This window comes from Cryptotermes secundus, unplaced genomic scaffold (assembly GCF_002891405.2).
Source record: "Cryptotermes secundus unplaced genomic scaffold, Csec_1.0 scaffold442, whole genome shotgun sequence".
Taxonomy (NCBI): domain Eukaryota; kingdom Metazoa; phylum Arthropoda; class Insecta; order Blattodea; family Kalotermitidae; genus Cryptotermes; species Cryptotermes secundus.
In genome coordinates this window covers 450310-473168 of record NW_019718275.1, presented here as the reverse complement: position 1 = coordinate 473168, position 22859 = coordinate 450310, and the positions used below count along the sequence as shown (strand labels likewise).

At 42.4% G+C, this 22859-nt stretch overlaps 1 long non-coding RNA gene across 1 annotated transcript in view; it reads left to right on the top strand.

Annotated features, from left to right (window-relative positions):
* Positions 1-2650: 2650 nt before the first annotated feature.
* LOC111875338 overlaps positions 2651-22859 on the top strand; it is a 129710-nt gene continuing 109501 nt past the window's right edge. Inside the window, exon 1 of the long non-coding RNA XR_004514193.1 lies at positions 2651-2844. This is a non-coding gene — a long non-coding RNA (uncharacterized LOC111875338). The remainder of the gene's footprint in view (positions 2845-22859) is intronic.

The following is a 22859-nucleotide window of genomic DNA, read 5'->3' as shown; positions in this document are numbered from 1 at the left end:
CCCAAGGGACTCAGACCAGAGAAAGACTGCTCTGGCAAGGGCCAGCAGCACATACAAAAGACAGACCCGTCCTCTCGTCAGAGAGGGCGCCCCACAGAAACAAGACCGTAACTGTCAAACGGTAACAATTAATATCTCGACACCAAGACCTACTGACTGACCGTCAGTCGCAATGCGACTTTGACTTTGACTAGAATTAAAATTTGGTCGAGTTGTGGAGATGACAGTCGAAGATGTTTGAGAAGAAATGGCAAGAAGGGAATTAGGCGGTGCAAAGAAGACTTCATATATTATTTGAAGTTACAGTGATACGGTTATAAATCCGTTGCCAGGATACGACTAGTGAAGACTGGGAACGGTGAACTGCGACGTGTGTAGAATAGCGATAGCACTGTATTACCTGTAGTCCAGAGTTGTGTGAATGTATAAGGTGCAATAAATCCAATCCAAACCCCGTTTTATATGTCACCCCAAGGCGTGACAATATTTGTTTCTATTTTCTGTTTTTGTTTAACATTTATTTGTTTTATACGAAATCATAGGCTTTAATATACGTACGCATCTGTGTTTCCTTTATATTTTAAATATATCTTTAGTAAACTTAATAATGCTCAGCATGGCATTTGAAATTATCCCATTTTCACAATTAACGAACTTAGTGCATAAGTTTTCTCTTTGAGAAGCAATTTTCTAGCTGACTGTGAAATTCCTCCCCGCGCATTCCTTTCTTGGCTGTACAGGAACATTCTATAGCTTACTGTATGTGTAGAGAAGTGTGTAAAATAATCTAGATTCCTGCTGTCACCGTACAATCTGATAGAGACCTGCAAAAATGTGCTGAACTGCACTTTTCGCTGACAGACAGCGGTGGGGGAGGGGGAAGAATCGTGTATACGGCGTTCCGTGGCGAATAATAACTGGTTCTGGATTGGATTATCGCATTTATTGACATCTTCTTTTACAATCTCTTTTATTCGCAATCAATTATAGCGCTACCGCTAATTTACTCACTCCAAAAATCACTGTTACACACTATCCGTTTCCTGGCAACGGTTTTATAACAGGAACTATTACTTCAAATCGCTATGAAGTCTTCTTGTCATTTCTCGTTAAATCACCTTGGAACGCCGACCCTACAGAAATCGACTAACTTCTCCAATGCTAATTCTCTAATATCCTCTAGCTACAAACTTTGGATATATAGCCGCGACACGGACCTCATGGAAAACACATGTCACGTGTTGCTATTTATGGTGACATGTCTCGCCCATGCATTACATTTGCTCGCTTCTCTTCGTTTTAGAAACATGTGTTCCATTCCTTAGATTCTTTGAGTTTGCTTTTTATCCCTACAGTTGTCTGCTGTTTATAATTCTCTGCGCCGTATTGCTTCATGTAATGTACGATAGTTTATGGTTTGTGTTCTTCTGGCCTTCCATAATTACATCTAAAAGATAAAACAAGACCCTGTACCTAGCTGACTTAATTACCGTCTTTTATGAACCTTCTGTCAATGTTAAGGCTAGCTACCAATGTGTCAAATTCTGTCTCCCAGTATTATATAGTAGCCGGTAATTATATGGAATGAACATTTTGCAACCTTGCATCGTGTAGAGTAAGGAATACTTACGTTATCTTGTGTTGCAAGCCCCAAGGGATAGGAAAGTGTTCGGCCAAACTAATTTAAGACTTCCAGGGTCACCACATTCGATGAATTTACGGTGTTTGATATATGTTAGTAAATGCAAAACTTTGTTCAGGGACCACATATGCCATTGGTCTGATAAGTAGAACACCGTGAATAACATATAGAACATCTTAGGTAACTATGTGTGCAGGTGTTACAAGAATTTTGCTTCATAAAACTAGGCAATTAACTAACAGTCATTTACATATGTGGTATATACCACTGTATATACAGCCGGGATAACGTAGCGACTGGCTACGGGCTGGATAACTAAGGAGTCGGTGTTCGAATCCCAGTGGGGGCAAGAATTTTTAATTCTCCATATCTTCCAGAAGGCTTCTGGGGTTCACTCAGCCTCCTATCCAAAGGAAACCGGAGGCCCTTACCCCGGGGGTAAAGCGGCTGGGATGTGAAGCTGACCACTCACCTCCAATTAGCGCCGAGGTCAAGAAAACGTGGATCTATACATCCACTCCCCCATACGACTTCATGACGTCGTGCTTAATTCGTTAGGCACAGGGACAACATTACCTTTTAACTTTTGCTCTTGACCTCGGCACTAAATAAATGCGAGTGCTCAGCTTCACGTCCTGGCCGCTTTATCCCCGTGGAAAGAACTCCCCGGTACCCATTCGATATGAAGCTGGGTGGGCCCTATAGGTGGTCTGGAAGCAGTGGAGTAGAGAAAAGCATCTCGAGCGCCGGGAACCAATCCCTGGCCGTTGAGCCCGTAGCCATCGCTATACAGACTGAGGTATCCCAGCTCCAACGTGTAGTATGTTTATACAACAGTTGTCCTGACTGCAGTAAATACAATTGAACATACAACACACCATGACGCTACTGTACAATACTTACTTTTGTTTTGTTCAGAATTCTTGAAATATTTTTCTGTTCAAGGTTCTGAAATATATGATAAAACATCATACTTTTCCTGTTTTTATTTAAGGACCACGTCAAGAAGGCGTATGGGTGCACGGAGATATGGCTGGACGTATTCTTTACCTCCGCACTAAATGAACGTAGTCGGTCAATTTCATGCAACGGCTGCTTTATTCTCCGGGGATGCAACGAGCGAAACGTCTCCAGCGCCCAGCAGACAGGAGGCTTGGTTAACCGCAGAGATGGTGCAGAACAAGCGAATCTCTGCAAATTCGGTAAGACCCCTTCTTATATATTATCAAATTGCAACATGGCGGCAGCTGCAAATCTATAGTAACCTTCCATCTGATAACGGTACATGCCTACCCTAACTAATTGACGACTGAACCGCGAAGGTTTCTGTAGTGTCAGATTAGGCCGTATATACGTACGTACGTACAAATTATGTTTGAAGCGCGCGAGCCCCCACCCGCACCCACAAACACAAACACCACACATATTATATATATATATATATATAGAGAGAGAGAGAGAGAGAGAAAAAGAAAGANNNNGATGCGCATGCGTGTTTGAGTTTGTGAGTTGTGTTCTCTCCTGTTGTGTGCTGTGCTGCGTGTCTTGTTGTCGAATGTATGCAAGTCCTCTTGATGCGCATGCGTGTTTGAGTTTGTGAGTTGTGTTCTCTCCTGTTGTGTGCTGTGCTGCGTGTCTTGTTGTCGAATGTATGCAAGTCCTCTTGATGCGCATGCGTGTTTGAGTTTGTGAGTTGTGTTCTCTCCTGTTATGTGCTGTGCTGCGTGTCTTGTTCTCGAATGTATGCAACTCCTCTCGATGCGCTTGCGTGTTTGAGTTTGTGAGTTGTGTTCTCTCCTGTTGTGTGCTGTGCTGCGTGTCTTGTTCTCGAATGTATGCAACTCCTCTCGATGCGCTTGCGTGTTTGAGTTTGTGAGTTGTGTTCTCTCCTGTTGTGTGCTGTGCTGCGTGTCTTGTTCTCGAATGTTTCAGTTTATGAAGAGCTCTGTCTTCTTGGACACATCGCCGTGTAGTCCGTAAAAATGCAACCGACGTTTCGGAGGAACATGTCTCCTTCGGTGTCGAAGGATAAGCCAAGCAGCACGAAGCAGAGCTCTACTTGCTACCTGCTACGTACACGGCTTTATATCCTAGCAGACAGAACTCTTAAGGGGCCCATACACGTACGAGTCTGGCTCGCGAGTCCGACTCGACTCGGATTCCAATGAGCCAAACTCGTCCGTGTGTGGGTCGCAAAGTTGGGAGTCAGCTCATGCGTTTGTGGTGAAATTAATCCTAGCCCGGCTCCCGAGTCAAGCTCGCCGAGCCGGACTCGCGAGCCAGATTAGTACGTGTATGGGCCCCTGTAATAACCACCGCTGTCAGATCGTGAAATCCTATGTTTCAGTTTTAACCTGAAGAGTATCATCAATACAGATTTTCGGAAAGAAATAGTCAGTGAGATGTACAGTCAATGCAATTTCAAATTATTGGCTCATTTACGCCAAGTTTTCCCAGAGTGTTTCTTCCTGCATATGCCCCGATTGAATTGCTGTACATAGACGTCTATCTATCTATCTATCTATCTATCTATCTATCTATCTATGGTTTTATAGCCCTTTTTTACGTCTTGGCCTCTTTTTCAGTTTCTTGATCTTTTGCACAGTCGGTATGACTCCATGGATGGGGGATCACCCTGTCACAAGGCCACTACCTCTACACAGAACAGCACAAACACAGAATAAACGCATACAGACATCCATGCCTCAAGTGGGATTCGAACCCACGATCCAAGTGTTAAACGGGTGAAGACTGTTCATGCCTTAGACCGCGCGGCTACTGTGATCGGCGTACATACACATAGATTTATAAATTAGATCTCAACACAGATGGAATTAACCAGAGAGTCTGCTTGTAGCTTCGTTGTAGACTTAATAAATAGTTCAGTTCAGTTCAATACTTTTTATTTATTTACTTGCTTCCTGAACAGCCATAAGGCTAATCATGAAGCCAGCACGAGCAGAACAAGGATACCAAACGAACACATACACGCAATAAAAGACAAAACAAGGCAACTTGTATCATTTAAACAGTAATCAAGATTCACTAAGTGCAGTCATCCCAACCATTATGCTGTAAGAAATAATATACGTATATATAAATACAATTATCACGAATGCAATTAATATTTTAGTAACTAAGAAAATGCCAGTATAAAATATAGTTTCATTTTATTACTAGTGGGGTGGGACTAAGTCCCGTGTACTGCGGCAACTTCTGGCCTATTATACCAGCCCCAGATGATAGGTGAGGGTGATTGTGGAGCCATTGGTGGAATGAAAATTGGCAGGGAAAGCCGAAGTACTCGGAGAGAACCTGCCCCAGCGCCACTTTGTCCACCACAAATCCCACTTGACCAGACCCGGGATCGAACCCGGGCCGCCGCGGTGGGAAGCCAGCATCTAACCGCTTGAGCTATGGCGCGGCCATAAAATATGGTGAAGAGAAACAGTTTTGCTTCAAAATAAGTTAACGTCCCTACAAGTAACACTAGCAGCTGAAGCGCAGCTAACAGAAGTAAGACTTTTACTTGAGGAAAAGCTAGGCGAAGGCTAAATAGAACTAGAACTAGAGCTGGAACAGGAACTAGAGCTAGAACTAGAACTAGAGCTGGAACTAGAAGCAGAGCTAGAACTCGAACTAGAGATAGAACTAGAACTAGAGCTAGAACTCGAACTAGAGATAGAACTAGAGCTGGAACTCGAACTAGTGATAGAACTAGAACTAGAGCTGGAACTAGAAGTAGGCTAAAATTAAATACTCATAATACAGGTAACACGATAATGACGTAACTCAGTAGGATCAAGCAGAGGAAAAGATAATCCTCAAGTGAGATGTTATGTTTATCGAAAATGACCGGAGATTTGCAGATGTTGTTTGCAGCTATGACGGACCTTGTTGAAGGGCTGATTCTTGAGACATTACTGACGTTAAAGGTGGAAAAGTGTGTAATTGCCTAGTGAGTACACGGAGACCAACAGTATCCATAATAGAAGAACAGTGAAATTTGTCTTCAAAACGCTAATAAAAAATAAAAGAGTATCAAGATTTTGTCGCCTGGAGCGCTTTAAAATGTAATTCAATTCCAATTCTTTACTATTTATGTACTGAGCCAAGAGCCGCAAGGCCAGTTACAGACTCAGCACAGTGTAGGTAGACGTAGTTACATACTGGACAAACACAACATAAAGTCAAATAATAATTAAAGGTAAATATTGGAGGTAAACAAACAAAATAATAACAATAATAATGATATCATCACAAATCCAAGTTGCTGTTGACAATTGAGAAAAGACAAGTATACATATTCAGTAATAATAATAATAATAATATAATAATAATTCAGTGTTCTTGTTGTTTATGTTCGTGCAAATAATAATAGTAACAATTATACAATATTATACATGTAGAATGTGATTAAGGAGAACGTTCCTGGCTCTGAATACGTCAGCGTCCCTGCAAACAACATTAGCAGATGTTGCACGTCTAGCAGAGGGACAATTTTTACGTGAAGAGCAGATAATCACAATAATAATAATAATAATTCAATTCTTTATTATTTGTGTGCCAAGTCAACAGCCGCAAGGCCAATTACAGACTTAGCACAGTGTAGATGAAAGTAATTACGTGTAACATTGTACNATAATAATAATAATAATAATAATGTATAGTTTAACCGGAAATTACGTATACCAACACAATTTAAAAAAAACAAAATATCATTGTATTGTATATATTATTTGTATTATTATGTGTATATTTTTTAGCTCATGCACAGCCTACAGCGAGATCAAAGGAAGGGAAAATTGGCATCTACTTTCTAAATCGCGTTGCTTTTTTGAAGCAAACTGAAGAATTTATTGTCCGCTCTGGATAGAACCGCTCTTGTGACGTTCGGCTCTTCAAGGCCTCTCGTAATTAAAAATATTTGCGGTTCTTTCCTGGCGTCTGTAGTTCTGGGGATTAACTTACAAATTAAACTTTCATGCTTTACAAATTTTTTGTGAAGAAATGTTTTAATCAGTAAGTGGCCCGGAACCCACGGCGCATTTGGCGTTTCTTTTCTTCTTTTCTCATGCACAAAGTACAGTGATGGGGGAAAGAAATGGCGCTCCAGAATTGAAGGACGGAACATTTAGTCAGAACATTTTTTTTTTAAATATCGTCGTTTTGCATTCTTAAGTTCAAGGCATTTCATACATTTTCGGGATCTTTTAAAAATTTACGTTGTAGATACATGTCACTTCCTTTTAAGTATTAAGCATAGTCATCCTCACACACGTCAGTAGGGTAGTCGGTATAACGGTTGGATACGGGCTGGACCACCGAGGGGTCGGAGTTCGAGTCTCGGTACGATTAAGAATTTTCTCTTCTTCACGTCGTCCAGACCGGCTCTGGAACCCACCCAGCCTCCTATCCAATGGATACAGGGGACTCTTTCCCCCGAGCTAAAGCGGCTGGGGCGTGAAGCTGACCACTCACCTCCAACTAGTACCGAGGCCAAGAAAATGTGGATCTATACATCCATTCCTCCATACGCCTTCATGGCTTAGTGTTTAATTAGTTAAGCAGAAGGACAACTTTACCTTTTTACCTTTATATAACAAGTTAATTGGAAAACCTGGAGGTAAGAGACAATTTGGTGGACCTAGGCGTAAATGGAAGAACAGTAAAACCTATTGTATGTAAATAAGGTGTGGATATGTGGACCGACTCAATCTGGCTCAAACTAGGGGATAGTGGTAGGTTCTTGATGAGATATGTTGTCCAGCTGATCGACTATCAGCTTTTCAAGAAGGAAAGATAAATAGTTTAAGTTACAGTTAAATGTAGACTCCATTTTCTTGTTGCGCTGCTACAAACATAAATCTGGAACAGTGATGCCTATACGATAAACATAAGAACAAGATTAGGATATAAATTTGAATATATTGTTCTCGGTTTTAACCGTTAAGTAATGAACTTACTGTCGAATATTGCTTCTGCTAGGTAACCTTGAAACTTTTCTGGGAACAGAAAACACTGACTGGTAAACGGTAATTGTTTTTGTTTAAACGATTTCTGTTTGTGCTACATAAATCGGCAAATACGGTTGGAACATTACAAATTGTTATGTGAAGCTGTGTAACTTTATTGAAGCGTTCACATTGTCGCACTGCGCTGGTACTTGTTTCGCTCGTAATACGGTCGTTATCAGGTACGTCAATGTAATGACAAGCTATACTCGCTGATGGCAGTTATCGATAAAGATATTTCCTACATTTTATTACAATCAAATATTAAATTAAAATTTAATTTAAAATTCATGACCTTTTCCTCTTCAGATTTTTAGTTTGGTGGTATTTTTACTGCCGTTACAGCTTGTCCTCGCTTCTGAAGTACCTGATGATGGTCGCTATGACGACCATAACAGCATTACTACCGTAATGTCAGCAAGTGCATAGTGGCAGTGGGAATCATTAAATCTGAGAAAATCTCTAAGACTAGGGCGAAAATACATGCTGTTTTAACTACGACACAGCATAATGTTTCATTATACCACCGTGTAACGCTGCGCTGTTCAGATAGTACTTCAATTTGCTTGAAGATGGCGTTGTATGCGAGTCGAGTAGACCCATCTCTTGGGTATTTGGTGTGACCACAACATGTTGCATGACACAGCTGAGATTAACACACAGAAACTCGGAAGATTTTGTTGAGTCCCTTGACGGTGGATTGCTATTGCTAAGGTACAGATCTTATAAATCCCTTAGATGCAAATTTCTTAAATAAACAATACATGTTTAATGTAGTTACTATCAATATCTGATAGATAGCAGTACTCGGCGGACGGCCTCCGCGTGTACAATACATATCTTAACATTTACAACTAAATGAACAGGAAAAGAAGTGTACCAGATAAAGAGGACTTGTAAGGGACTTCCAAATGAATTTCCGAATGGCCTGTTCACCTACTACGCAATAAGAAAATAAATATAATTAAAGTTATCCCTGTTATTAATTAATTAAGCACCACGCCATGAAGACGTATAGGGAAATGGAGGTGTAGCTCAATCATTCTTGACCTCTGTAGCAGAGGGAGGCGAGTGATCAGCTTCATTTCCCTGCCGCTTTAACCCCGGGTAAAACCCCACTGTACACATTGGATAGGAGTATGTGTGGGCCTCAGAGCCGGTCTGGACTCTGTGGAGAAGAGAAAAATTACTTTTTTATTTCCTTGCCACTTCAGCCCCAGTGGGCCTAGGCCTACCTCCATGAACTACTTCGTTCACTTCGGTTTTTCTAGATCTTACACATTCGGTAGGACTTCTTGGGCGGGTGATCAGCTCGTCGCAAGGCCTCTACCTGTACGCAAGCACAGAAAAACGCACACACACAAACTAAACATCCATGCCCTGAGTGGGATTCGAACCCACGATCCCGGTTTCCAAGCGAACGAAGACAGTACATGCGTTAGACCGCTCTGCTACCGTGACTGGCGAAAAATTACTTTACCCTGCTGTAAATTTAAGCCGGACGTCCAACCCGTAGCCCTTCGCCATACCAGCTGAGCTATTCCGGCTCCTAATATGTATATGTTTCTTTAGATGAAGTGACAGGAGATTGGAGAAAACTGCATAATGAGGAGCTTCATAACTTGTACTTGTATAATTAGAGTGATCAAGTCAAGGAGGACGAGGTGGACAGTGCATATAGCACTAATGGAGGATAGGAGAAATGCATATAGGATATTGGTGGGGAAGCCGGAAGGAAGGAGTCCACTGGAAAGACCAAGATGTAGGTGGGTGAACAATATTAAAATGTATCTCGGAGAGACAGGATGGGATGGGAAAGACTGGATTGATCTGCCTTAGGATAGGGGCCAGTGTAGGACTCTTGTGAACACGGTAATGAACCTTCTGGTTCCATAAAATGCTGGGAAGTTCTTGAGTAGCTGCAGATTTGACGGCTCCTGAAGAAGAGCTCAGCTCCATGAGTAAGTAAGTAAGTCATATTGTAGTTGAATCGCCGATACGTTAAGGAAGACGCGATGTACGTCATACGTTCTAGAGTCTTCTGTTGTTTCGAAGCTTATGTAAAGCTCCATTTTTTTTATCCTTCAGTCCTATGCATTATTATTTTACACGCATAGTTTACTCAGTTAAATACGCGAGATCATAATGAACACCGGAAACAAAAGAAACTAGCAGTACTTCAGAGCTCAGAACAAACAAAAGGCTTGAAATATAAATTTTCTACTAATTCTTTGAAAGTTTTTAAATTAACGACCCTCTGGTTAAAGCAAATAACTATATTCTACGCGTAAATTGCCATTCAAACGTAACCCCGTCCCACCGACTTTGTTTTCAAACTCTGGATAACTTACGTTCTCACTAATACTATTACTTGAAACATGTATAATTATACCAAAGCTGAATACAGAAATTCAGTTTTGCAGATTTAATTGTCCTGTATTTTGAAGATGATGGTGGGTAATATATAGCTAGGTAAAGTGACTATGCCGGTCACGGTAGCCGAGCGGTCTAAGGCGTGCACTGTCTTCGCTCGCTCGGAAGCCGGGATCGTGGGTTCGGATCTGTTTCCTGTGAGGTACGAACTGAATTCTTATATATTATTCTTATACACAGCCGGTCACAGTAGCCGAGCGGTCTAAGGCATGAACTGTCTTCGCTCGCTCCGAAGCCAGGATCGTGGGTTCGGATCTGTTTCCTGTGAGGTACGGACTGAATTATTATATATTATTCTTATACACAGCCGGTCACGGTAGCCGAGCGGTCTCAGTCATGTACTGTCTTCGCTCGCTCTGAAGCCGGGATCGTGGGTTCGGATCCTACACAATGTATGGATGTTCGGTACGTGTATACGTTTTTTATGTGTTTGTGTTGCCCTGTGTTTAGGTAGAGGACTTGAGACGAGCTGATCACATCATTATAATCACCCGGGGCAGGTACAATAGGCCAATCAGTGGCCGCCGTGCCGAGTGGACCCAGTTGGACTCCACCCCCCCCACTAAGCGAATTAAAAAAAATGGTGGAGGTATAGCTCCACTTCTCGACACTCCTTCATGCCATGCTGCTTAATTACCGTATTTACGCATGTATAGGCCGCACATTTTTTTGTCAAAAATTCAAGAGGAAAAGTGGGGTGCGGCTTATATTCGATATATTCGAAATCACACTTCATTTAAAAACATATATATTCATAATTAGTAATACAGGGTGTTCTACTCCTAAAATAATATTCCAAGAAAATTATTTTTTCTATAATTTCTTTCTGAAAATTGTGCTGCGGCCTATACACGCACGCGGCCTATACATGCGTAATTACGGTAATTGAGCAAAGGGGGAAACAAACTTACCTTTTACCCTTCATATCTGGCGCTCATCTTCTTCAGTCACACCTGAGGACATACCATTCTGACGTGACAAGTGACCCCCGTGATCACGATTTTCTTAGGTATGGAAAAATTTAATTGAATTGATACAACCCGCAGTAGTTAGGTCATCAAAGTGACTGACAACGGCCTCGATGACCGGAAGTCTCAGAACGAAGAAAGGGAAATTTTATTTTCGCATGTACAGTCAAAACCACTGAAAGTTTCTACTCGGAGATAAACTGACCGGAAAGTAAAATTCACCACTCACTTCCATTTATTGACGAATTGTAGATGGCGTAAAACATTAACTCCGTTCTCTCCCTTACGCCTTCATGGTTAATGATGTAATCCTTACCGATAAGACGACAGTTACCATTGACACTGACGTTGCTTGGCAACAGAACGAGACCTCGCTCTCCATTATGAAAGCTGATTGTTCATACTGTGGAATATTACTACATGTAATCTGCATGTTGCGAACAGAAGAATGTGACCTTGTGGCATGGCAAGACGGAATGTCGCTACAATAATCATGACTCCGCAGAATTCATCTGTGTTTTACCCGAATGTGATGCCTCTTACCAACCGTGACCGTGAGTCAGTCTCAATTGTTTCATACGATGAATTACCTCTTAATCACAACACATGCCCAAATATGGTCACAAGTTCACCTGTGTAATAATTGAGGCTGAACGCTTTACCGCGATTTGCTGTTGTAGATAAAGGTGAAAAGTAAGGCTATCACTTTAACAGGCCGTGAAGGCCCGTAAGGTTGTGAGACGTCGAGGCTCCCACAGCTAGACAGTCGGCTCACAGATGGCGGTAAGGTTGTCAGCCTTACGCGCCGGCTGCTCTTTACCCCTCAGGAAGATTCCTGGTACTCATTTCTGTTAGAGGCTGAGTCTACCACAAGGCCATAGTACGGCGTTACAAGTACTATGTTTTTGGTATCCGGAGATAGGGACTAGCTCTGTGTATTGGACCCAACTGAGTAGGTTTTACCTGACGACGGGGACAGAATCCAGTCTCCAAAACCTTGTGTTTTGTAAAATAAACAGGACAGTTTTTTTTTTTAGAAAATATAGACAGGATGATGGATAATGTCCAAAAACATAATACTTGTAGCAGTGTACCATCGTCACAAACTTTTAGATCTTATTTGGAGAGCGTTGCTTGATAATGTGCAGTAACTCAAGTGGCCAAGGGATTGCTTGATTTTATGAAAACAGGAAGGTTCATTGCACTGCATATGGAAGTCCTGTGGTGGGCTCCACTCTGAGCTAGTAAAATCCTGCCAGCGCCTTCTCAATATGTTTCTCAAAACTGGTTCTAATAACATCCCTTGGTCCACCCTAGGCCTCTTAAGTATTCTCCTCCCTTGATATTCACCGACAACAATATTTCTCATACTTCACATTTTTTTCATTATATATTATTGGCCATAGACGGAAGGATAATATTGCGATATTATGCCTGAAAGGCGGATAGTGGAGCAGTAAGATACTGTCGTTGCTAGGCAAAGGCTCAGTAAACACGTTTCCTTGACAACCGATACACACGCAACGAAAGAAGAACCGTTAGATGTGTTTTCTATGTGGTTCGTCCCGTTAGTCAGCATTCGCAGCTAGTTGATAGCCTTGAGAGAATAATCTCTATGACGAGGGCCAGGAACAACTTAGCAGGTATACAGAGAGGATATTATATAAGGACTATTACCGCAAAGGATCAATTGAAAAGGATAGATCTCTGGTCGTGAGTCTCAAGGGGCTTGACGCCAAGACGAACTGATTGGCGATAAACCGCCAGTTGTAAAGTACTTTGACTTTAACATGGCAGGCAGGCAGGGATATCGTCCAGAAGTCTCCCAGAGCCTTCAGGCGGTAAATAAGGCCATGAATCCAGTGGGACTCGGAACCGAGAATCACTCCACTGGCGAGGGCCAAAAGCAGTTTATTAGTCACTCAGTCAGTCAGAGGAATCTCCAGTGTTGAAAGCCGCTACCTATCAACGACTAGTTAAGACAGTAAAAGAGTGAGAAGGCTTAGTGTGTGTTGTGGTAATTTGTGGAGTGTATGGAATAGTGAAAGATCTATAATTAATTGTATTTGCACGTCTTAAGCGTGTCTTATCACTAATACGTGACAACTGACATCAGAACTCACATTTTTACGAAACTGTTAGTGAATATATATAGTGAATTCTGAACGTAATAGGTGTTCCTAAGATTAGGTTTCAGTTCAGTAGCAACCGCCAGTGGAAAGAGGAACGTGGCTTGCACTGTATTGAAAATAGCGCTGGATTTCGACCCCATTCATGATTATGGAAGAGCGCCTAAGCGTCATCGATGTGTTCCAATGTGCATGTACCCAACTTTACCCACCAACAACATCCTTAGATTTTTGAAGAAGTTTGCCCTAAACTGACACCTGCAGAGATAACAGGTTACATCGGCGTAAGCATCTGAACTTTCATTCAGGTCATGATATCCATGGAAATCAAGGGTCCTCTTCTTATGGTGCCATAGATTCTCCAGAACCCTGAACGACCTCAAGTTTTGCTGCGACATAGTTATCAAACACCAAGGAAAATCATTTATTCACCTTCCGGAAGCTTGGTTTAGTCTGTCAGCGCATGTTCAAAGAACGTGGGAGTCAAATTCGAGAAGACCGTTGCCGTGTTTTGAACACCAAGTTCTCAGAAGCGTATGACACTTTTGTCAAGTTTATATACGACCTATATGACCCAACAGAGTAGGTGTCTCCTCCTCACCTGAGGACGGAAATAGATCCAGTTTCCGAAACGCTTTGTTCTCTCATTTTTACGCAGAATAACGGACAATGTCCAAAATTCCAGTAATTCTGAGAATACTAACAGGTAATATCGGTTTTATTCGTTGATTTTTGCGTTGACGGCCACACAAGTACCTCTTATTGTAGTTTATTTCACCGCACCAGCTCTAAACTTTTTGACGATTTGTAGGTTCATGACTAACCGTTATTTTGCAATAGGCTCGTTTGTCTGTGATATTGCCGATATTTGAGATTCGCGTTACTACCGCTATCAAGGTGACTCCTTTGTGTCCGTGTTTATTGTCATCATCAACATGATCGTCAGAAAATGCTTCAGTTTCCACGCCATTGATTTTACGTCCTGAAAACTCTTCCTGGAACGCTCAATGCTGTTGTCGGATGGAAATTTCCTCGTGATGCATTCCTGTCCGAAACTCAGGTCCGTGTCCAATAGCAATTTGTCATATTAACTATGTTGAAATATAGGGATATTCTACTAGTAAGATGCTTAACTAATTACATTCACTGACGTTATCGCCTATTCTTGACCAAATTTTTAAATTTTTACCTGAGAGGGATTTCTTTCACACATTTATTGTATCGTAACGTGGATGGCCAGAGCGTTGCTAGGCAGCGATTCAGTAAACACACTTCCGCGCAGGCGCAATGACGTTAAATTCCAACAGTGCTAGGAATCGCGTGGCTTGTTCCGTGGTTGGTCTTCCTTATGCAACAATAGAACTGTTTTCTATGCGTGGTCCGTGCGGAAACTATTTAACGAGAAAAACACCAAGAATTCAGTCATTTCTCCGTGGGAGACAGACACGGAAATTTCTTAGTTGAAGACGTGTTAGAAGTCGACCTGTGAAGAATTAAAGTGTGATTAGAAGACTTTATTCATGTCTAATAATTATTATTATATTATAATTATTAGACATGAATAATTATTCATTATATTATCCAATTATAATTGGAGGGTGTGATTTAATGAGACTGTTATAGTTTCTATGTTTTAATTGCGTTACCAGGAGAGGACCAGTTTGTGTAAATCAGCGATAGCGCTGTATTTAAGTGTGATTAAGAGAACTTGTAACCAAGGTGCTAATATATCCAATCATCTTAACTAGAACCCGTTATTTTCGTCACGCGTACCGCCCTACACGTGACTATACTTAATCTGCAGACTCTGCAATAAATGTATGTGTTCAACAAATACTGGCTCGTGAATGAGTTATGCCCAGTGGCGTACCTCATATACACGTTATTTTCTCTTTATTTACTTAGGTATTATTATAATTATTGTATTGGGGTTTTACTCATGTCTGTCTGGTAGAATTAGTACGGTGTAGCTTTCCAGTCTATGTGTAGTTTCGTTATTGTCCAGTAGGTTCACTGCTAGTGCAGTAGGAAGAAGGAAAGTAAGTTTAAAAATAGGCCGCGCCGTAGCTCAAGCGGTTAGTCGCTGGTTTCCCACCGCGGCGGCACGGGTTCGATCTCGGGTCTGATCAAGTGGGATTTGTGGTGGACAAAGTGGCGCTGAGGCGGGTTTTCCCCGAGTACTTCAGTTTCCCCTGTCAATTATCATTCCACCAAATTCTCCATCATTATAATCACCAGGGGCAGGCTACAATAGGTCAATCAGTGACCGCCGTGCACCCTCCACTAAGCCAATTTAAAGAAAGAAAACTTAAAAATATGTAAAGCATGCCTTTAAGTTTGTGTATGTAATTTACAAATTCCGAGCACTTCCATATATAAAGATGTGAAGCTATGTCAGTCATAGAGTTGTGTAAATAGTCATTACGCCGGTCACGGTAGCCGAGCGGTCTAAGGCATGCACTGTCTTCGTTCGCTCGGAAGCCGGGACCGTGGGTTCGAATCCCACTCAGGGCATGGATGTTTAGTTCGTGTGTGTGCGTTTTGCTGTGTTTGTCTACGGGTAGAGGCCTTGCGACGAGCTGATCACCCGCCCAAGGAGTCCTACCGAATGTGTAAGATCTAGAAAAAACCGAAGTGAACGGAGAAGTTCATGGAGGTAGGCCTAGGCCCACTGGGGCTGTAGTGCCAAGGAAGAAAAAAAAATAGTCATTATGAAACAAATTATCATGTTACTATAATGTGATAAAACAATATGCAAGAGGGGTTGTGTGTACATTAAATTATGTCTTAATATTTACGTACGGATTATGATAACAAGGCTTAATTTGCAAATATTATTGTTTTTATTACCTGAAATCAAACAATTAGACAGTGGTAACACGCGAAAGTTAACACCCTGACATAAGACATATATGTGAGCGCGTTAATTGATCGCGTCTACATTGGTGCCTTCTGGCAGGTATGCAGTCCCGTTACAGTGACTTGGCACGTTCTGCGTTTCATTAGCGCTCCTTGCTCTGTAAGCTGTAGAGTATTTAAAACGTGTTCTTCACGTGAAATGCGTAAAATTACTGCAATACTGCCCGTGGTTCAGCTGTTCGCCCATTTCTCCGCTAGTTTAAATCCGAATTTATTAAACTGATTTGGATTAAATTTATCTTTATCTGTCTACGCTACAACAGGACGCTGAGAAGAATATTTGGACCAAAGAAGGAGCAAGTAATAGGAGGCTGCAGAAGATTGTGTTATAGGGAGATTCGTAATTTGCGTACTTCGGCAGATTTTTTTATATCATTATATTCATGGATTATACCATATTTGGTCTGTTCCATCCTCTTAAAATATATGTTGACCCTTCCACCTTAACTGTGGGCGCTCTATATTTTGTAGTTCTGTTGAGACATACGAGTGTATGTTACGTCACACAGAAATTAACAGCCGTGGGGATTCGTTGCGCTGACCACTCGACACCCTCTATCCGCTAAAGTTGGCACTAACTTCGCCGACAAGCGGCGGTCGCTCGGTCGGTATAGTTCGCTCGCGGACTAAAGCTACGGAGTTTGTTTTTTGTTTTGTACCCAAGTATATTTAGAAATTATTATTTATTAGCACGCTTTCCTTGTTTTGAAAAAAAAGAGAGGGTTATGAGATCACCTTGCTTTCTGTATGTCTGTGTATCTCCCTATTTTTTCTTTCTTTTTCTTTGCGGTCCTTGTCACAACAATGGAAAGCAGGCAATTAGTTCTTGCCGGAACTTTTTGTTAGGCCATCATTCTGGTGACAAGACAGGAGCAAATAATCAGTTTTCTTCCTGGTTAGGGACTTTTCATTTATCTCTGCGGTATTTACGTTCCTTCTAGTAAGTTTACTTCATGAGCACATAACAGCCTATTTGAGTTCTAGTTCTTCCTTAATTTATTTGTCAAGATAAGTGCGTAAACAAGAAAACACGTTGTCGTCCGTGCGTTTAATGACGCAGCAGTGAATGGCGTCGTGAACATCCTGTAATCCGACGCAGTTGCGAGGATGTTTCCGGAAGTGGCACGGTCTCCGCGTGACCAGCGGAGTGGGAACATCATGTGGAATGTGTCACGTCAGATCCGGTCACTCGAAGACGTGCGACCAAAACGTCTTATTTCCTGGTTACCGGTCCCTTTCAGTGGAATCCTAGGAGCATCCACTGGTCTATCACAGAAACTCTTTCCCTTCTAGTCATATGGGTCAGTAATGGCTTTACACCAAAATAACAAAGGCAGCATTTTGATTTCTAAGCTATAGAAATATTGATTTGGTTACCCTGAAGATAATCCCTTGCGATGAACTAAAAATGTAAAGGTATTCTTGTAATGCGCCGTGGAGGCCCATGATGTTGTGAGATGTTGAGGTTGTCACATTTTCTAGACAATCGGCTCACAGATGACGTTAAGGTTATCAGCCTTACGCGCCGGCCTCCCTTTACCCCCAAGAATATTCCTGGTACTCATTTCTGTCAGAGGCTGAGTCGACCACATGGCCATAGTGCGGCTGGAAAGATTAGGTAAATAAAAAAAAAGGCATAATCGGGATTCGATCCCGCGACCTTTCGGCTTGTAGCATAGTGCCACAACCAACTACGGTCAAGTATCTTCACAAAATTTGGGATGGGGAGACTTCTAGAAAATGTCCACTTGGAAGACCAAAAGAATATGAAAGTCTATTATTAATGTTGATCTTAGGGAAATGGATGAAATTGTCTCTGGATCGTGTCCAGTGGCGGTCGTTAGTATTTGCTAACTTAATGGGGCTGGGTCTTTTAGCAGCAAACAGGCACTCAGCCAGAAATTTCCAACATTTTACGGAACCCGAAGATTAATTAACGTGTTCATAAAAGCCTTCCCCTAGTCTCTGTCCTGAGGCAGACGAATAAAGTCCATATCCGCCAATCTTGTTTCTCTCAGATATATTTTAATATTATCATCCCATCAACCACCTCTGTGGTCTAGTAGTCAGAGTTCCTGGGTACAGATCCAGAGGCCTCGGGTTCGATTCCGGGCGCTAACAGGTTTTCTGAAAAGTAACGGGTCTGAAACAAGGTCCACTCAGTCTCGTGAGGATAATTCAGGAACGAGTTCAAGGAAATAGCGGTTCCGGTCTAGGAAACAGCAGTGGGAATTCGTTGCGCTGACCACGTGACCCACTCTATCCGCTAAAGTTGGCACTAACTTTGCCGACAAGTGGCGGTCGTTCGGTCGGTATAGTTTGCTTGTTGTCTAAAACCACGGAGTTTCTTTTGTTTGTTTTTTATCCTCTCGACTCTCTTGTGTGAATTCTCATGCACATTTTCTTTTACCCAGTCGTCCCTAAGAAACCTTCTGAGCCCAAGTTCCTGTGTAACATCTAGTAACAAAGTTCTTTTTTACGGCAAGGAGTTATAAGGCCCACGGCCAACCCCTAAACTGGAGGACTGTCCCTCGTTGGCTGCTCGCGACTGCTTATTCAGTATATTCGCCGCTACCCTCCTTACCTGGAGGGCATCTCCTCCTTCCGCAACACGAGGACGCGCCATGCCGTGGTGAAATGGGACCTACCTAACGTTACAGGTGTTTAACCTTGCTTTCTGCTACCATACACTTAGGTTATTTAACGACTCCATTTTAACTGCAATGATTATACACTGTCGAATGACATGGGGTTATTATCATGGGGGCTGAGCGGGCAAGAATTTGCAAGGAAGACGCTCATATCCTTACACAAAATACCACTGAGCAAGTCGGAAAAACTAATAACGATTCTGACTTTCGTTCGAGGAGTGCCCGGTTTGAATCTTGGTCGAGACACCGACTATCCTGAACTGAGTTATCCTCGGTACCTCCAAACAAGATAATTTCAGGCCACAGAGTTTCCTTCCACATCCTGTCCAATTCATTAATCACAATCATTCGATCACTTGACGTTGAAGTTACTGATGGCGTAGACCGCGCCATAGCTCAAGCGATTAATCGCTGGCTTCCCACCGCAGGGGCCCGGGTTCGATCCCACGTCTGGTCAAGTGGGATTTACGGTGGGAAAAGTGGCGCTGGGGCAGGTTTTCTCCGAGTACTTCGGTTTCCCCTGCCAATCTTCATTCCACCAATTGCTCCACAATCACCGTCACCTAGTTAGTTAGTTATTTAGTTATTGGAGAGGGTGGGTTTCCCCATGCACTTAAACCAGTATTGGTCCATTGTGCTTCCCTCTATGATATTCTACCAGTCTCTATACCCTACCGATACTGGTGCTTGCCATCAGTCCCGACCAAGCCAGCGAGTTCGGCCTCTACTGGCTTAGCGGTATCTATAATGCTTCCCCCATCTATCAGAGACGTTAGAGACTACTGTTGGGCGGGAAATGCCCTTGAATTTGGCTCAGTGACCTCCTTAGGAGATATGAGGTCCTTTTACGTGCCGTAAAGCTACGACACGGGACCCACGGCTTAAAGTCCCTCCCGGAGGACTTGTTCCCTGAATTTTCCTCCCTTAAAAAATTCCACGACCTCCGCCGGTTTTGAACCCGCGTACTACGAGTCATGAGGTGAGAACGTTACCTCTGGACTACGGAGGCCACACTCACCCTCACCTATCATCTGGGGCTGGTACAATAGGCCAGAAGTGGCCGCAGTGCAAGGAACTTAGTCCCACCCCACTAGCAATAAAAGATTACTGATGGCGTCATTAGATAAGATACGAATATTAAGTAACTCACTCAGTGGATCTGAATCCTTCACGTGAAGCTGCTAGTCGTTCAGCTACTTGAGAATTTCCCCAACATTTTATATAATCCGAACGTTGTCATTAACCACCAGGAGCTGGTCTCTCTACAGTGAAAGATTGATCAGGCCATATCAGCCCTTCCTATTTCTCTAAGATCCACCTTAATATTATCCTCCCACTTACGTTTCTGGTGGTTCCTTTCCTTCTCACTTTCCCACCAAAACCCAGTATGGAGTCCTCCTCACTCCCATGCATATTTTCCGAGTAACAATATGTATGAAGTTCACATTTTGATGGATGACTCATATCAGTTGATCGTATAATCATTTCATAAATAAGTCATAAATGGGTTTAAATCCCACCTTGACCTGCTTTTACGTGTATATGTGCGTGTGATGTTTCTGATTTCCACTGGATTTTAGACAACTGCTGTCTTATCGCCCAAAGCACAGAAGGAATTCTGCCTTTTCTGTCCTGTCCACAAAGGGACTGAGTTCCGTTATGCTACTTCTCAAGGAATAAAGCGGCCGGCGCTTGAATCTCAATAGTAACTACAAATTAGCGTTCAGTTTAGGAACACACCCATCCATTGCCTCGTATGTCTTCAAAATGTGATGCTTAATTAAGCACAGGAACAGCTGGACCATAATACAGACCAAGAATATTGCAATGTGGCGTCATTTTTATTATTTTATTACTGCTCGGTCGATACAATTATTTGTACAGATTCATTGCTCTAATATAATAATAATAATAATAACGATAATAATAAAATACATTTATATTTTAGATCACAGAGAAAAACCCCATAAATATCAGTAAGAACGCAGAACAACAGCCGCATTTGTGGATATCACTAGAATATTTTCGCAACACGAGGCACGAGAAACATGACACATTAATACACCTTTTAATATATTAATATTTAATTATAATTTTAATGTTAATAGATTCTTGTATAAAAGAGACCTTACATACATATAAAATCTTAAACAAACACTTCTACTGTGTACAATAGACAGTGTAGGGAGAACTTTAAAAGAAGAAAAGTAAAGTTGTTTAATTAATTAAGCACTACTCCATGAATATGTATTGGGGAGTGGCTGTGTAGATCCACTTATTCTTGACCTCAGCACTAGTTGGAAGCGAGTGGTCAGTTTTTTGCTGCGATCGCTTTACTTCCAGGGAAAGAGCTCCAGTTATGTATTGGATTGGGAGGCTGGGTGGAACCCAGAGGCGGTCTGGGCGACGTAGAGGGGAGGAAAATCTTTCCTCTACCAGGACTCGAACTCCGGCCCCTCGCCTTCCAGCCCGTAGCCAATCGCTGTACCGACTGCGCTATCCCAAATCACGTAGGGAGGACAAAAAGTGTAAATTTAAGGACTATATATCCGAGAATGGCCAATAAGGTCGAAACATATAGTAATTAATAAAACGGTAAGTGAATGTGTACAAAGAGTTACGTCAAACTGAAGGATAATAAAAAAGAAATAATGCAGACGGTACATGTGTACATCCTCTCCATGGAAATATGGATTTTCTTCCTCAGAGAAGCACATGTTCCTGTAATTGGCTTCTGCCTTGAAAGTTAAAGCAGCACGTTCTTCCGAAACGTTGGTAGCTATCTACCAAACTTCACTGCGTCAAATCCCGGAAGACGGTCGTCTTTATAATCACCGTCTTCAGAACCGGAGGTAGGCCATCCTGAGACTAGTTCTCCAGTTAAATGCCGGAATGTCTGTCTAAATTCTTTTCTTTAATTCGCTTAGTGGGGGGTGGAGTCCAACTGGGTCCACCTGGCATGGCGGCCACTGATGGGCCTATTGTAGCCTGCCCCTGGTGAGTATGATGATGGAGAATTTGGTGGAATTGGCAGGGGAAACCGAAGTATTTGGAGAGAACCCGCCCCAGCGCCACTTTGTCCACCACAAATCCCACTTGATCTGACCCGGGATCGAACCCGAGCCGCCGCGGTGGGAAGACAGTGACTAACCGCTTGAGCTATGGCCCTTCGAGTCTATCTATCACCATCCATCTATCTATCTATCTACCTATCCATCTATCTATCTACCTATCCATCTATCTATCTATCTATCTGTCTCTCTATCTATCTATCCCTGTTCCTCCCACTGGGAGCGTAGGGCATCCGTGAAACGCTTCGGTTCACTTCAGTTTCTTAATTTTAGTCGGTAAGACTCATCTGGGGCTGGTCACGGTAGCCGAGCGGTCTAAGGCATGTACTGTCTTCACTCGCTTGGAAACCGGGATCGTCGGTTCGAATCCCACTCAGGCCATGGATGTTTAGTTTGTGTGTATGCGTTTTTCTGTGTTTGTGTACAGGTAGAGGCCTTGCGACGAGCTGATCACCCGTCCAAGGAGTCCTACCGAATGTGTAAGATCAAGAAAAACCGAAGTGAACGGAGAAGTTCATGGAGGTAGGTCTAGGCCCACTGGGGCTGTAGTGCCAAGGGGGAAAAAAAAGAAAAGACTCCTCTGACGTGTGATCAGCCCGATGTAAGTCGTTGCCTACACAGGACAACAGAAACACAGAGTAAATACAGTCATACAGACATGCTTTGAGTTGTATTCGAACCATCGATCGCAGTGTTCGAACGGCCGAAGACGGCCACTGTGATCGGCAAATGCCGGAATAATAAATTAATTATTGCTCAACCGCATAATTCGAAATGTTCCCAATTCGCCATATGTAATCATGTTACTATGTGGTTGAGAAATCTGTTTGTAGTTGATTTAAGAACGCTTTCACTAGCTCCATCTATGCAGCATGAAATGGTTCTACGACGGTGAATAGAGTACTGGAAAGTATGTGAACGGAAGCGATCTTGGCCTGATTTGAGGTATTCTCTGTCATTCGGACGGACTGAGGGAAAATACGAGAAACCTCCGCTAAGATAGGCTGTGATCATGACGAGATTCGAATCGCA